The sequence below is a fragment of the Henckelia pumila genome, chromosome 4, assembly GCF_033568475.1.
Source record: "Henckelia pumila isolate YLH828 chromosome 4, ASM3356847v2, whole genome shotgun sequence".
NCBI classification, from domain to species: Eukaryota; Viridiplantae; Streptophyta; class Magnoliopsida; order Lamiales; family Gesneriaceae; genus Henckelia; species Henckelia pumila.
Genome location: NC_133123.1, coordinates 39,382,755 through 39,399,266, shown reverse-complemented (window position 1 = coordinate 39,399,266; position 16,512 = coordinate 39,382,755).

The window sequence follows — 16,512 nt, the reverse complement described above, 5'->3', positions numbered from 1 at the left end:
GGTTGCCATGTGGATCCCCAATAATATGAGCCAATCCCATGGGAGTTCCACCCAACTTACAACATGTGTCGATCCAATGTACAGCTTTCCGACGAACGGCCCCCCCCCAATAATATGAGCCGGACCATGCCCGCGGATAGCATCTCATACATTGATCGTTGATGGAAGGTAGGAACATTTAAACAATATTTAAATTCCCTTTTGTTTATGTTGATATCAATTTTAAATCATATTTAAAATGAAGGATTTTTAATTTTGAAAATTGTCTCATCATGCGATATTTGTATGCTTGCGGGATTCATACAATTTAGTCTAAACATGCATACAACAATAATATCATATATTATTTAAAGGATGATCGATCACAATCACTAATCGACCCGTGGTTTCCAATCACGAGTCTAAGTCCAATCCTAGGTGATTTGCAAGTATGCAATGCAATCCTATTACATTGAGCTTCCAATTTACATTTCTTCGGTCTTTATTGTCTGTTGGACCCACCTTTGTCTTCAAATATTTATCTCCTACTAAGTCTAATAAATTTACAATAAATTTCGATGACAAGTAAGGGATACATATTTAAGGGTGGGAACGGGCCATAAACCAGGCACACTTTTTATTACAAATGACAATTCAAATTGGGCCATAAACCAAGCCCATTAATAAAACCCAAGAACAATAAAACCAAATGTAAACAACCTAACATACACCTATAATATTGGTCATGGCAATCGATCATCCTTTTATCCAATAATTAATTCAATAATTAAATAATTGGATAACATGCAATGACATCATAATTAAAAAGACAAAATCAAATTTTATCTTATCCTTTAATAAGATCATATCTTATCATCAATTGTACCAAAATAATTAATTTTATAAAATCTAATTTAACGGATAAAATTTATAAATTTTCCAAAAATTCAAATTTATCCAAAAATCAATTTTAAAATTTTCGGACTCAAACAATTTGATCCGATGCCTCGTGGACCAATCAAAAACAATTTTCGATCGGACCAAAAACTAAAATTTCAAAAATTTCAAAAAAAATCCAAAAAATCAAATTTTAAAAATTCCGGACTGCCCGGGACATTTCCGGGCAGCCTCGCCTCCACATGGGACAGGGCTGCCCACGTGGAGGTGGGCAACGATTAAATCGCTGCCCCGGGCAGCGACGCTCGCTGCCCGATTGTCCTTGTTTCCCTTCAAATTTAATTTTAAAATTTTTCGTTATGTTTCAAAATACCGAAGCTAAAAATTTTGTACAATCGATTAATTTTAATCGTTTGATCAAAGTTTACGACCTGACTTTGATACCACTATTGGAACACGCGTTCTCTGATCACAAGGATGTGATACCCGGAGCAGCGGAAGTTTAAAATTTTATTTTTCGATATGGAACGATTTCATATCGTGGGTATCAAATCCAAACGATTAAAATTTTTCAAGTAAAAATATAAATTCACAATTAAATATTTTTACCTCTTCAAGCTAAGGCTTGATTATGGACTCCAACAGAATTTAATCTGCTCTTCTTGTAAATCCCAGGAACTGATGACTTGCTCGATCAATCTCCGGAATTAGGTCCACGAACAGAAAAACTAAAACCTTCTGATTGATTGCACTAGAAATCAATCAGATGTTTATCGAAGAGAATAAACAGATTTGATCTGTCAATTCAGAATGTAATTTTTCACAAAAATCACAGCCTGAATTATCTCAAAAAGGAGAAAAGAATTTCGAAAATTTCCTTAGAATATTATAAGTGATTTTTGAAAATTTCAAGGATGGAATACATCTAATTTTCGAACACTGCACCTATATTTATAGATAATTTTTAGATTAGATTAAGTTATAATTATATTAGGACTCTAACTCCTTAGGGCCCATAATCCATAACTTAAGCCCAACAAGCCAAGCCTGTTATTATAGAAATTAATATAAAATTCATCATAACTCCGATTGATAAACTGATTTCACCAGTGTGCATAGAAAACATTTCTGCATCTTTTAAAGTCAAGATAATTTTTCTGAATCCGAATTCAGTGATTTCCAAAAATGCACATCCATATGTCATTTTAGGAAATTCCACTCCCTTTAGTTAAGAAGTCCAACTTCTCTTTCATTAAATTTAACTCTTTAAATTTAACTATCTCAACGGGGTTTAGTAATCCATTACTTGTGTGACCCTCAATGGTTCAGGGATACAGCTAGCCGTGGGCTCACAACTCCTTGTGACTCGAAACAACAATTTCCGACTTACCCATCGAATCATGGTAAGAGCGCCTAGCAACATCGCCCCATGATTCCCTAGGTATCATTGATAGTTCCTGCAAGAACCAGTAGATTTTGGTTAGCGTACAGTACGGTCCCTTCATCCATATATCCCGATCAAATCAACAACCATTGGTGCATCGAGAGTCGTTCGAGATTCGATAACTATGCAATGCATCTTGAAGATCAAATAGTGACATCGCATGTGCTACTAGGAAACCGAGTAACCTAAAACACATCATGTACTCTGGCCAGAGATTCGTCACACTAATATCTCCTCAGATCGCATAGGATATCCACACTCGCAAGTATGTGGTGAATCCTTGACAACAAAGCAACGACTCCTATATGTGTCGTAACTGTACCTAATCCCGACACCTGGTCACCCCAATAGAGTCGGTAAACGAGTCAAAGTACAGTACTAGTATATAGAGTCTCAATGATGTTTCAAGTAGTAAGGACTAATGGTGTACAACCAAAACCGCGGACTTATCCACTCAAATAATAATAACCACTTGGAAAGTCCGAATAGGGTATTTCGATCATTCATCATATGAATATCCATTTGCATGCTTTGAACATCTCCATGTCCATTACCAATGAAACGTGGTACTTGGCATCACAAATGCTAGTCTCAATCTCGAGCAATCCTTATCCTTATTAGCGGACGGCTCAATTGACTAGGAACTGTTTAGAATATACAGTGACTATAAGATGTGTTTCATAATAGTGATCTCTCTTTATTCACTATCTCATCTTACTTACACTATATTATATTCAAGGTCTTTATCAAAACAACAATAGTATATCACAATATAACAATATGAAAAAAGACAAAGAAAATGCCATTAATGAATGTAAATTATATTAAACAAAGATTGTTTATACATAGAGTCATAAAAGCCCTTAGCCATAAGTTGGCTAACGTGGCACCCACTCTTTCAATATTCATTAACCATCTCATTTAATGCATTGATAAGATCTTCCTTACTAAATTCATCAGAAGTAAAGTCAAGTACCTCTCCATCGTCTGGAATGTCAGTGTTATTAGCCATAAGACATTTGACAGCTTCATCTTCACTTTCACTTGACGATGCTTCTGAGTCGGATGAGGTGGAATCTGATTCTGCCCATTTGCTATTGCTTTCATTTGCTAAGAGAGCCTTTTTTTCTTTCTTCCTGCTGAATCTTTTCCTTTCTTCTCTTGAGTTCTTCTTGTATGATGTTCTTTTCTCATCCTTTTTGGGTTTGGTACAGTCAACTATGAAGTGTCCTTCTTTTTCACAGTTGTAACAAGCTCGATTTTCTTTAACTGGTTCTTTTGGTTTGAAGCTTGATTTGTTAGCTCTTTGGAAACTTTTGTGATTCTTTCTCATGAATATTCCAAACTTCTTTACAAATAGTGACATTGCATTGCTACTGATTTGTTCTGCAGTCTTGGTTTCTGGAATTTCATCTGCTACAGTGAGAGCTTTGGTAACTTGTGATGTTGATGTGTCTTCCTCAGTTCGAACTCCCAGTTTGAATTCATAAGCTTTAAGATCTGCAAATAGATCATGTAGTTCGATCTTATTGAGATCCTTGGATTCCCTCATAGCGACTGTCTTTACATTCCATTCTCGTGGCAGAGCTCTCATGACTTTGAGTGTTACTTCACGATTGCTGTAACTCTTTCCAAATGCATTTAGCTCGATCATAATGCTGCTGAATCTTTCATCAAATTCATTCATTGTTTCTCCTGATTTCATCTTGATATTGTCAAACTTTTGAATAGCCACCATGAGTTTGTTTTCCTTCGTTTGATCATTTCCTTCACATAATTGAGTGAGCTTCTCCTATATTTCTTTGGCAGTAGTGCAACTTTTAATCTTGCTAAACATGTTTTTGTCCAGAGTTTTGTATAGAATATCTCTGGCAATATTGTCAAGATTGGATTTCCTTTTATCTTCAGAAGTCCATTCAGATCGAGGCTTTTCTATCATCTGAGGAGCACCTTCAGTAATAGCAACAGCAATGTTGACTTTCATAATCTTCATTGGTCCATCTGTTACAACGAACCACATATCATCATCCAGTGCTGATAGATGTGCCTGCATACAAATTTTCCAGTCATCATAATCTTTTTTTGAAAACATAGGGATTTTGCTAAACGATGTCATAGCTAAAGATTCCATAGTTTAAAAGACGATTCAGGTGATAAGCAAGAACCGCTCTGATACCACTTGTTAGGATCGAAATATGTGTAGAGGGGGGGTGGTGAATACAAAATATAAATTTTGCGAGTACTTCGATCTGATTTGTAAGAATCAGACAGAAGTTTCGTTTGCTTAAAACTTTTGATCTGTTCGAAAGATCTGAGCAAGTCAGGCGAAAATAATCTTCCTCACAGATTGAATGCCTAAGAGTCAATTATGAATAAATCCTCAAACCCAAACCTTTCTTTCTCCCAACTCCCTCCCTTAAAGATTCTTTCTTTGCACTCCCTAAGGACCACAAAACTTGATTATTTTAATATTTAATTCTTGTACTCAATATGGGTTGTTTTGTGCTTAGATCTGAACGTTTTATACTTATATCTAAAGATCTCTGTGCTTATATCTCATGTTTTAATGCTTATTTTGGAACAAAGAATTATGTGCAAAAAATGGTATCAAAGCCTTAGGTTAAATATTCAGACTTAATATTATTCGTTAACTCATACTTTTCTTTGTTGAGGAGAAGATTTTTTACAAAAGATGACTTCAAACGAAGGTTTGAATCAAGAGGATTTTATTTATATGAAATCCTATAAACAAGTTAATCTGTTCACAATAGATTACTTACGACAGAAAGATGATTTCTAACTCTCAATTTTTAGAAATTACCCCAGATTCCTCTAAACTCTCCGGAGATCTTAGAGAAATTCAAAAGACGGTACAATATTACAGCAATCAGCTGTATGAAATACCTCGGCAGATTGAAGGAATCCTTAAGAAAAAAGAAGAAATTCTTGTAACCCTAAAGGATCTTCAAACTAAAATCACAAATCTAGAACAAACTTCAGGTTCTAAAAAAAGAAATACAGGAGGAAAGTTACCACTCTCGTTTTATTACCGAACCGTTGTTACATCAGAAAGGTAAAACCAAAATGGTTCAAAAACCTTTAACTGATGATGAAAGGATGATTAATCTTATAAAAGCAATATCAGAGAAAAACACTATCTGATGACTACTTTAGAGAGATTAAATCTCGAGGATCTACAAGATCTCGCGGATTCTTTTGCGAATCTCAAAGTAGTAGATCTAAAAATGAACTCCTCTGAGGGTGAACAACCCATAGGGAATCCCCCAAGATATGCGGTTAAAACAGAAGAACCACATAGTGAGTTTCAGGTTGGAGAAAATTCACATCCAGCAGGAACCAGATCAAGAAGGAGTAAAATCCCACTCCATCAAACTCCTTACGAAAAAACTGTTTTAGATCCAATACATCCTTACGGGGTTATGTTAAACCTTGATGTTTTGGACTTCAAAAATAGAGAAGATCTTATAGATGATTGGACGTTAGCTATGAGAATTGCAGCAGGGACATTAGATCTCAATAAAGAAGGATTCATTAAACTTCTAGAAATGAGTCTAATGGGATCTGTCAAGATTGCTTGGGAGATGACTATGCCAAATACGAAGGAATCAATCTTAGCAGGAGAATCCCTCAGCGAAATTGGAGAAAGAATGGCCACCCTATTTAAAGCACAATTCATAGGGGTAGACTATTTCAACAATCAAGATACAGAGAAAAAGAGAAGATATACTCAAGCTCTGTATAGCCTCGAGTTACATGATATCTGTTTAGTTGATGAATACATTATGTTATTCACTAAATACAGATGGAATTCAGGAGTCGAGGAAAATGTAGCTATTCAGCTATTTTTCGTAAAAATGCCAAGTCCCTGGAGAGAAATGCTGATTAAAGAATACGTTCCAGGTCATCTTGACACTTTGGCAAGACGCGCGTCCTTTTTGAAAGGAAAATTGGCAGAATGGTGCCATATGGCAGCATTACAGAAGAACTACAAGAAAATAAGAGGTATAAATATACGTACACCTTTATGTTGTAAAGATAATGATCTTCCAACGATCATTGGAAACAGATCACAGGGATTTAAAAGGAATAAATTCAGAAGTAATCCCTACAATAAAAGAATGAGAAGTTCTTGGAAACCAAGAACATTTTGGTCCAAACAAAAGGCCAGATCTTATAGGTCAGGAAGAAGAAGTGGACCTACAAGAACATCCCCAGTAACAAGCTCATCACAAAGTAGGGGAAGAACACCATCAAGAAGAACTTTCAAAAGAACTCATACAAGAGCAAATGAAAGTTTCAAGGATTGCAACTGCTGGATGTGTGGAGAAAGAGAACATATATCTACAAATTGTCCAGAAAACGAGAAAAAAGGAGTTAAACTCTTTGAAGCAACACCAGATATGGATGATGCGGTCTTCTTTCAAGATCTAGTCCAAGTATATCAATTTGAGGATATCCCCTCAGATGAAAGCATATACGAAGAAGAGATATTGTTTAGTCAAGAAGATTATGAGGATGGATCAGAATCAGAATCAGAATAAAGAAGAAGTGTTTCGGCATGAAACACATGAAAGTTTGGCTGGATTCTTTAGCCAAACCACGATATCTCATAATATGGTCCAAAGGATTATGAGAGAAAATCCAACGTTACAAAAGTACCAGGGATTTTTGGCAGGACAAGTAGAAAGAGTCTTAGGCAACCTAGGGCTTAGACAAAGAAGACATAATTTGATTTACAAAGTATCCAGAAGGGAAATGGCAATCCCCATGGAGTTAACAAGTAATCAAATAGAGATGCAGTTAATTCCTTTTGAAGAAATAAGAGAGGAATTGCAAAAGTTGAAAGGTGAGGTAGCAAGGACGATGTCTTGGATTCATATTGGAGCAATCCAAATAATGATCAAGGCAACTTTTAAAGAAGGAATAGATTCACCCATAGATATCATAGTATGCGATAAAAGAATGGGGAATATTCAAGATGTTGTCCTGGGTACTGTCTCAGGAAATCTTTGTGCAGGAAAAATTGTAAGAGTTATCTATCCAAGAATAGCCTACAATTTAGCTGACAGGGACTTTAGTTGAGCCTTGACGTTGCATCAAAACTTCAAGGAAAAGAGACAAATGAAGGAAGGTAATAGACCATATTCTATTACATATCAAATTTCATATGCTCTTTCTAATACTTATCATTCTGAATTATTTATTAGAAATGAGTTCATTGAAATTCCAGAGATCTTTGGGAAAGTTGCTCATGCAATATACCCAGAAAGAATCGAGTTTCCTTTAATTCAGGAAACAGACATTCAAATCCAAGACAGACCGGTTCTATACAGAGACCTTAAAATAGAACCTCGAAGGTTATCTTTTCAAGGAAACCGAATGACAAGTAGGAGATGGGACAAATCTCCTATTCAAGAAATTCCACCAGAAGAAAAAGAGTTTTCTATAATAGGAAAACTTAGATCTCCAGAAGGATGGAAAGAAGTGAAAATAGTATTCGATATTACAAGTCCTCGGAACCAGTTCCCTTGTAACTCGATTTAGTATTTGGAACAACATGAAAAAGGAACTTACCAAAGATTGATAAATATTGGAGAATTGAAAGTTCAAATATGTGGAATTCCAGGAAAAGAAGTGGATCAACTCATTCTTGGCCTAGAGTTTCTGGAGGACCATAAACCATGGAAACGCCTTGAAAAAGGAATAGAGTTCATGACAAAAGAAAAGACTTGGAGGATTCAATAAGAATTCTACGAAATGGAAAACCAAGAGAATTGGATAAGGGACAATCCCTTAATCAGATTCGAGAACTCTGTTTACTAACAGAGGAAGAAGCAGCTGCTGAAATTAGTAAGTCATGAACATGATTTACTAGATCGCATTGAAGAGGTAGAAAGGAGTAACCATACTCTACCTTCTGAAGCCTTAGGAAGACTAAAGGTGAATAGTCTTAATCGGATTACTAAGTTACAACACAGTCTGTTAAAAATGGCAGGGTCATTTAGTAATCCCTTTAAAAAATGACAACAAGTCCTTTCTCCATATACATTCCGATAGGGATGTTGTATGAACAATATAAGGCTGAATACTTTGCAGCTTATATTGATTCGGGAGCAGGAATTTGTACAGCAAAAAGAGGAGTCTTCCCTGAAAAATGTGAAGAAGATTTGCCAAAAATTACTGGACGAGATTTCTCTCGAAGAATTTTAATTCTTTGCAAAGGAATAAAACAAGCAGAGATCCTTATAGGAGGAGCAGGTCAGACACCTTGGTACAAGGTAAAGACACCACCAATCTATTTCCATGATACAAGAGCTGATATCCTGTTAGGAAATAACTTCTTACAAATGTTTAAGAAGTACACACAAGACAATGAGTCAAGAAGACTTATGTTCACTACAATTTGTGATCATAAAATTATCGTTCAAAGACTCAAAGTTGCTTTTTATCGACAATTGCCGATAATATTTCGTAGCCAGCGTGGTGATAAGGGACAACTTTTTCACCCAAAAATGAAAGATCCAAGAAGGTTTGGAGAAATCATGTTGAAAATAACAACAGAACAAGAACTCCAAACAGAGGATATGGAGCTTCTCAAGGTAACTCTAAATCATAGAGATATAGATTTAGAAAATAAGGTATCCCTTGAAGATGTCAAAAAGAGGCTCAAAGAAAGTTATAATGAGCATCCTTTGGCATGGTGGGATAGAAATCAACTCAAAGTCAGTCTTATTCTAAAGGAAGGCAAAGAGTATGAATTCGTCAGATATAAGCCTATCCCGATGAACATAACAGATCAAAGGGATATGAGAATGATTATCAAGGAACATTTGGACCTTGGTCTAATCAAAGAAGGAGTTTCACCATATAGTAGCCCAGGTTTTCTGGTCAGAAATCATGGTGAAATAAAAAGAGGGAAACCCAGGTTAGTTATTAACTACCAAGGTATTAATAAAATCCTGTAGTTTGATGGGTACTTCATACCTAGTAGAGAACATCTAATTAGCTGTGTACGAAATGCTAGAGTGTTCTCAAAATTTGATTGTAAGTTTGGATTCTACCACATAAGAATGGAAGAAGGCAGTAAGAAATTCACAGCCTTCTCTACTCCACAAGGACACTATATTTGGGAAGTTATGCCTATGGGATTGGCTAATGCACCCCAGATATTTCAAAGAAAGATGGATAATCTTTTTAAAGATTATTTCAACTTTATGTTTGTTTATATTGATGATATTCTTATAGCAGCAAAAAATATAGACGAACACGTTAAACACTTAGAGATTTTCTCAAAAATTTGTAAACAAGAAGGACTGGTGTTATCTGAAAAGAAAGCAGTCATAGCAACAAGGAAAATTGAATTCCTCGGTATTGAGATTGATGAAACTGGAATAATTCTACAACCCCATATTGTGGAAAAGGTAAAGAATTTTTCAGATAAACTCAAAGATGTAAAATAACTCCAGAGTTTTTTTGGAGTAGTTAATTTTGCAGGGATTTTCATTAACAATCTAGCAATGTACAGAAAGGTGTTCAGTCCTTTGTTAAAAAAGGATGCTAGGTTTATATGGACCGATGACCATACTAAAGGGGTAAACCAATTAAAAGAGATATGTAAGAATCTCCCAAAAATGGCTATACCCGTAGATGAAGATGATCTGGTATTATTTAAGGATGCCAGCGACGATTGGTGGGCGTCAGTCCTTACCAAAATCACTCCAGATGGGGAAATACCATGCAGATACTGTAGCGGTCTTTTTTCAGAATCTGAGGCCATTAGATGGCATATCAACGAGAAGGAATTTTATGCGGTTAAAAGGGCTTTTGAAAAATGACCATTATTTTTACTTGCTAAAAAATTCACTCTGAAGGTTGATAACACCCAGGTAAAAGCTTTCCTAAAGAATAAGATTGAATCTAAACCTGAGAAAGCTAGGTTATTAAGATGGCAAGCATTATGTCAAAATTATATTTTTGATATTGTTATTATTAAATCTCATGAAAATATTCTTGCAGATTTTTTAACAAGAGATGGAAGGCAGTGACGTGGATTCCATCCTGAAAATGCAGAGGCATCTCAGGGAACACCTTGGGTTGCTTCAAAACGAGTTCAACCAGTTAACCATTAATGCTGAAATGGCTGGCAGGTTACAACAAGCTGATCGGATCAAAGTATCTAATCGAATTACAGGATGTATGCAAGCTCAAACACAACTATGGGCTGCTATTCAAGGGCCAATTGTGAAGGCTATAGAGAAACCATTGGTTTCTCATAAACAAGATATACTAAAACCATTGGTTTTACAAGAACAAGAAATACAACCACCGATTGTGAAACAAGATGTTGAGGAATCTAAAACTCAAGAAACAAGAGCTAATCTATCATCAGCCTTTGATGATCTGGATGAAGCAACAATTGATGAGGATAACTCATCAAGTCAACCCTCCGCCTCTGGGGTAAAAGAGGAAGAGATCAATCTTAGGCCCAACACTGACAAGGGCAAATCTAAGATTGATACTAATCCATCTATTATTTCTCCATTCCAGGTTTATCAACAGAAGTGGGAGAAATTGAATACAAGGAATGAAATCAACCCGAACACTTGCAGGGTTGATGTTGCAGGAATATATCCAAGGGTTTGGCTAAAAAACAATGTCAATCCTAAAGATGTAAAACTCTGGTATGAATTTGGGGCTTTGGCCTCAGTTTATACAACGTCACCAAGCTTTTTGGAGATATCACAGTTACCAAAATGGATTCAGGAAGCAGTCCAAGAAACATGGGCAAATAATGATCATTTGTCCAGAGGAGATGTGCTTGAGTTATATTTTTTCAGTGCAGCTCCAGAACCAACAGTGAAAGGATCACACGAACCATTTCATTTTATCAAGCTGAGGAGACCTGATATAAACAGTCATAAATTTATCAAAGATCCTAAAACTGAAGAAATACCCTTGGTGTCCACTTTCGGGGAAAATGAGATCTCAACCAGAAGGGCATGGGGTATTTGGGTCTGTCTTACTGAGATGGACAAAGTCAAGTTTCCATTAAAATTTTATCAGAATTCTGTGAACGGATCGTTTCTGTTGAACACAATGACAGGAAAAACTACAGCAATTGCAGAAAAACTCTTCGAAAAGAAGAGAAATCTTTTGTGGAACAACAAGCTGCCGGGGAGTAAAGAAACTCGCCGAAAATTTTGTAACATGGCTCATATTGGACGATGGTCAGAGAATATCTGCCCAGAATGCCCAAATCAGAAGGAGCCAGAATTTGGAAAAACCTTTAGACCCCGAACGGATCGAAAGGATTTTTTCGAGACAAGCAAAGGTGGACAAGGACCACCGAAGATGCGTTTTCACAGGGGTCTACTTCAAAAGCAAAAGATGCCCCGACAACAATAAAACAGGCATGTGAGGAGAATAAAGCCAAAAGAAAGTGGCAGGCATGTGATTCCTCCACTAGTAAAAGATGCTATCAATAATGGCATAAATAAATACAAGACAGCTGTAAGATTCCCTGAAGTTTCTCGGTGAAACGAGTGGAACTACAGCTATAAATACAGGCATTTGAGGAAGCTGAAGACATCGATCATTCCCTTCAATTTTCTTACGAATAAAATTGTTGTAATATTTCTCTTTCTATTGTAATAAGTTTTCGTTTATGTATTTCAAGAACGAGGCTACTATGAGTAGCTAAACAAGTTGTCTTTTCCTCTTCAAAGGAGTTGATTTATGTAATAATATTATGTCTGAATAATTTTTCTAAAATCTCTTGTTCTTTCATGTTCATATTTTATAATTAAATTTATATACCATACGTCTTAAGGTAGAAAACGAATTAAGGCTGTGCTGGGTGTCGTTGAAGGAGCTTGTGCAGAAACCATCTGTTGCGACTGCATGGTTGGAGTGTGAGGAGCACTTCGTAAAACTCGGCAGGTATGACCCGACGACATTATGGTCAAAGAGGTATTTAAATTTGATTCACTTTACGGAAGCATGTTGGACCCTAATCTAAAGTATATAGGCTGGAAACCTTGCGCAACCAATAGTTCTTCACGACATGAACTGGTTCAATAGGTAAAACAACACCAAAGTACAAAAGATTAGTTGAATACTTGTTTAATCAAAATTGGGGACCACTAGGGAGTGAAAACTAAAAAATTTGAATGTAGAGAGTTAGGAGAAATTTATGTTTAGGTTTAGGGATTTTAAAATAATTACCCCAATGCCTAATAGTACTAATGCAAATGAAATGAAATAATTGCAGTAAAGAGATAGAGTTGTTTCTGGATGTTCAGAGATGAATTCTCCTACGTCATCCCTTCTTCTGTTTCCAGAAGGATTCCACTAGAAGACTTTGACTTATACATTTCCTTTGTACAAATCCAATCCAATCAATCCTTTGATAGGAACTCCTAGCAATACTCTAACTCGAAGTAGAACAGTTTTTCTACTTAGAGTTTACAAGATGAAGCAACAGAGTATGCTTCGATGATTTGAACTGGGAAGCTGTAGCTTTGATCTGGATCGATTTGAAGTGTATCTTTGAGCTTGATCGATATGTGTTGTGTTCTAACTCAGAATATCGAGACTTTGATATGATGAAATAAGTATCTGAGTTGGTATATTGAGTAAATGCTTTTTCGACTTTGAATTTGATTGCTTTGTAATTTTCACTCTTGGTCTCGTGTCTTGAATCTTCGAAATGATTGAGTATTTATAGTTTCCAAAAGTAGACAGTGAGCCGCCAACAATTTCTGATATTGGGCTGCCAGCATATCTCATAAATAGCTCATAAATCTTGACTTAAAGCGAAGGCCGATCAACGTTCAAATTTTCATTAAATGATTTTGTCGTTTTCTTCAATTACAGCAACGGATAGATTCCTGATGAAGCTTCGATCTGGTTGTTGACCATTTGATCTTGTGTCAATCGATCCAGTGTAATAAGATCTGTGGAGCTTGATCTGTATCTTGATTTAATCACGATACTTTGATCTGGAAACTTTCGTAGAAATCTTTAGTCTTTAATATTTGATAAGTCCGATTAATTTATTTACTTGGTTTTGTTTTGACTTTGTAATCACCGAAATTCTAGAGTTTGATCTCCAACATAAATGATGACAATGAAACTACAATAGTTACATTGTTCGAAAATGTTTCAAATGTTTTTTTTTGTTGCACTTTGAATATTGTATCGATTTGATCCATTATTAAGGCAAATAATTTTTTCTTACAAATACTATATAATGATAGCAATTATTAATAAAATTTGCTTTATATATAGGACGAAAACACTTCAATATGCCACAAGCATTTAGATATATCAAATAAAGATGAATATGCATTTACTCTCAAAATAGACAATACAGTTGAAATAAATGATGACATTTTAACATTTGTAACTAACATTCAAAATTCAATAAAAAATTTCAACAACGAAAGCATTGTAAGCAAAAGGATACCAATAAATTTCAAAAAACAAGAAATTAAAAAGAAAATATGGTTTTCAACAAATACATCAATCATTAACGATATTGACATACAACCAATGTTCTAAAAATCGCTAGGCGGTAGGCGGGCGGTGGCCCACCGCCTAGCGCCTAGCCTCCTAGGCGACCGCCTAGGCAGGGCCTAGGCGATTTTTATTTTTAAACCTAAATAATAAATACTTTTAAATATTCATGAATTTTACTATAAAATATAAATTTTATGCCTTATGTTTTTCAGTTTTTATACGAAACTCTTATAAAATTTTATTAATAATAATAATAATAACAACAAAAATAATTACATAGATATTAATAGATATCAAGTCTTCATATGTAATATGAGATTTAATTTTTTGTTTGACTTTTTTTTTTGCGCTTCTTCTTTTTTTCCGTGTTTGTTTCTCGCGTCGCCACTCTCTCTTTTAGTTTTTTATTATTATTTTTTTTTTGCAAAAAATAGTAACCGCCTAAGTGGATTTTTGTTCGCCTAGGCGGCTTGGGCGCCGCCTAACTGGGAGATTAGGCTGAAAACGCCTAGAGGCATAGCCTAGCAAAAAAACGAGGCGGTGAGCAACAGCCTAGCGCCTAGGCGGCGCCTTTTAGAACAATGCATACAACTGATAAAAGACGTAACACCAGAATGCAGTTGTGAATGATGAAATTATTATTATTCTTGCAAGTAAATATATTTAGCATGAAAAAGATATCGTCCAACAAAAGAATAAAATAATAACGAGTGAAAAATACAAATGATTGATAGAGATGACATCACAAGATTGCTACTAATGTTTATGAGATTATAATTGATTCTTTTATACAGAATTAAAAACAGATGGAAAATGAAAAAAATAAGGACAAAGATAAAAGTTCAAGATATAAAAGAAAGAGTTTGTTCGAAAGATATAATAATATGCATGTTTAGTTTATTAATTCAATTGTTTATTAACACTGAAATGATTCATAATATGAATTGCATTTTTATTTGTAGATAATTATTACAATGCAAATTATTAAGACAGAATTAGAGTTACGTTGGAAAATTGATAGGCATCTAGTTATAGTCAAAAACTCATGTGAGACCGTCTCATGGATTGATTATTTTGTGAGACGGATCTCTTATTTGGATTATATATTCAAAAATATTTTTATGCCAAAAGTATTATATTTTTATTATAAATATGGGTAAAATTGACACGTCTATTGAATAAAAATCCGTGAACAATCTCACAAGAGAACTACCTTTAACTATAATATTCTATTTATATACCTAATCACTGTGTACCTTTTGAAGTTGTAATCATGGTTAAAAAATGAATTGTGTTTTAAAATTTGTTCCACAATTTGAATTTGTGACGTTCGATGCTGATAAAAGGGTGAGAAGTGATCGTCGGTACCAAGAGATTGCATGGACGGGGAGCGACTCTTGGTAGGGTTCTAGGAGAGGGTAAATGAATGAACCGATCTCACACCAAAAGAAGAGGGATTCCGGCATGCTAGGACTTAGCAATTATCATGATAGTGTAGATTTGAGACAGTTGAGAAGAGTTTAAAAGATTTGACAGATACTACCAGGCACGGAACCATGATTTTTCCGTAGGGGCCGGGGGGCTAATTTTATATGAAAAAAATATGAATAAAAATTATTGGATCAATATACATATTAGATATATGTTAATATTTATTATTCATATATCTTTCAACTTGTTTATGATTTAAAAAAAGTTTGAACATCAATCATGCTAGTAATGACACAAAATTTTAATATGTCAATATCCTTATAAATATTTTCTATATTCAATAGTGAATGTAATTCAAAAATTTAATTGTATTTTATAAAAAATTTCATGAAAATTTGATGTGTTAATGAATAAAATATTTTTTATCTTTGAAATAACTTGAATAATTGTTTTATATTTTATAAAGTATAAAATTTTGAATTTGATAATGTACATAATTATAGATTTACTTTGTATTTATGATGTTATTTTCTACTCAATAGCATATAATGTTCAATATATTGAATGTTTCATGAAATGGTCTATATATACACAAAATTTAGAAGCCTAAATAACTTGAAATAAAACTCATATATATCAATAAATTAAAAAATCCAATTAACTACAAATAATAAATATATATAATACTCAATAAATAAATACATATATATATATACTAACTATATGAGTTGGGCTAGACTGGGCTGAACCCCAGCCTAACCCCCCATATAGTTCCGTTTCTGGATACTACTCATATCAACAATGTGTATCTTATTTTCGAGAGCTCGTCACATGAGAACTTCAAAAGTCAAATGTGCTTGACTTGAAATAATTATGAAATGAATGATTCATTGAAATGTTTTTCAAAGTGTGTATGAGTGAAGACAGAGGCATTTCAAAAAAATCCATATTGGTATAGTTGGGACAATCGTCGAATATGAGGCATTACTTATGTATACCTAAATATATTTTTTTCTCCAAAGAAAAACAATTATTACTATATTTTGTCCGTACATTGTAAGCAATTATACGGTTGACTGAAAGGGAGTCTTCCTCAAGCCGAGCGAACACTAGCCTTTCTCTTTCCGCAAAAGTTTTTGGGATATTTCTTTTGAGATAAATTTTTGTTGACATTAAAGTTTATTATTATTTTTGTAATATTTTTATTAATTCGAAATAAA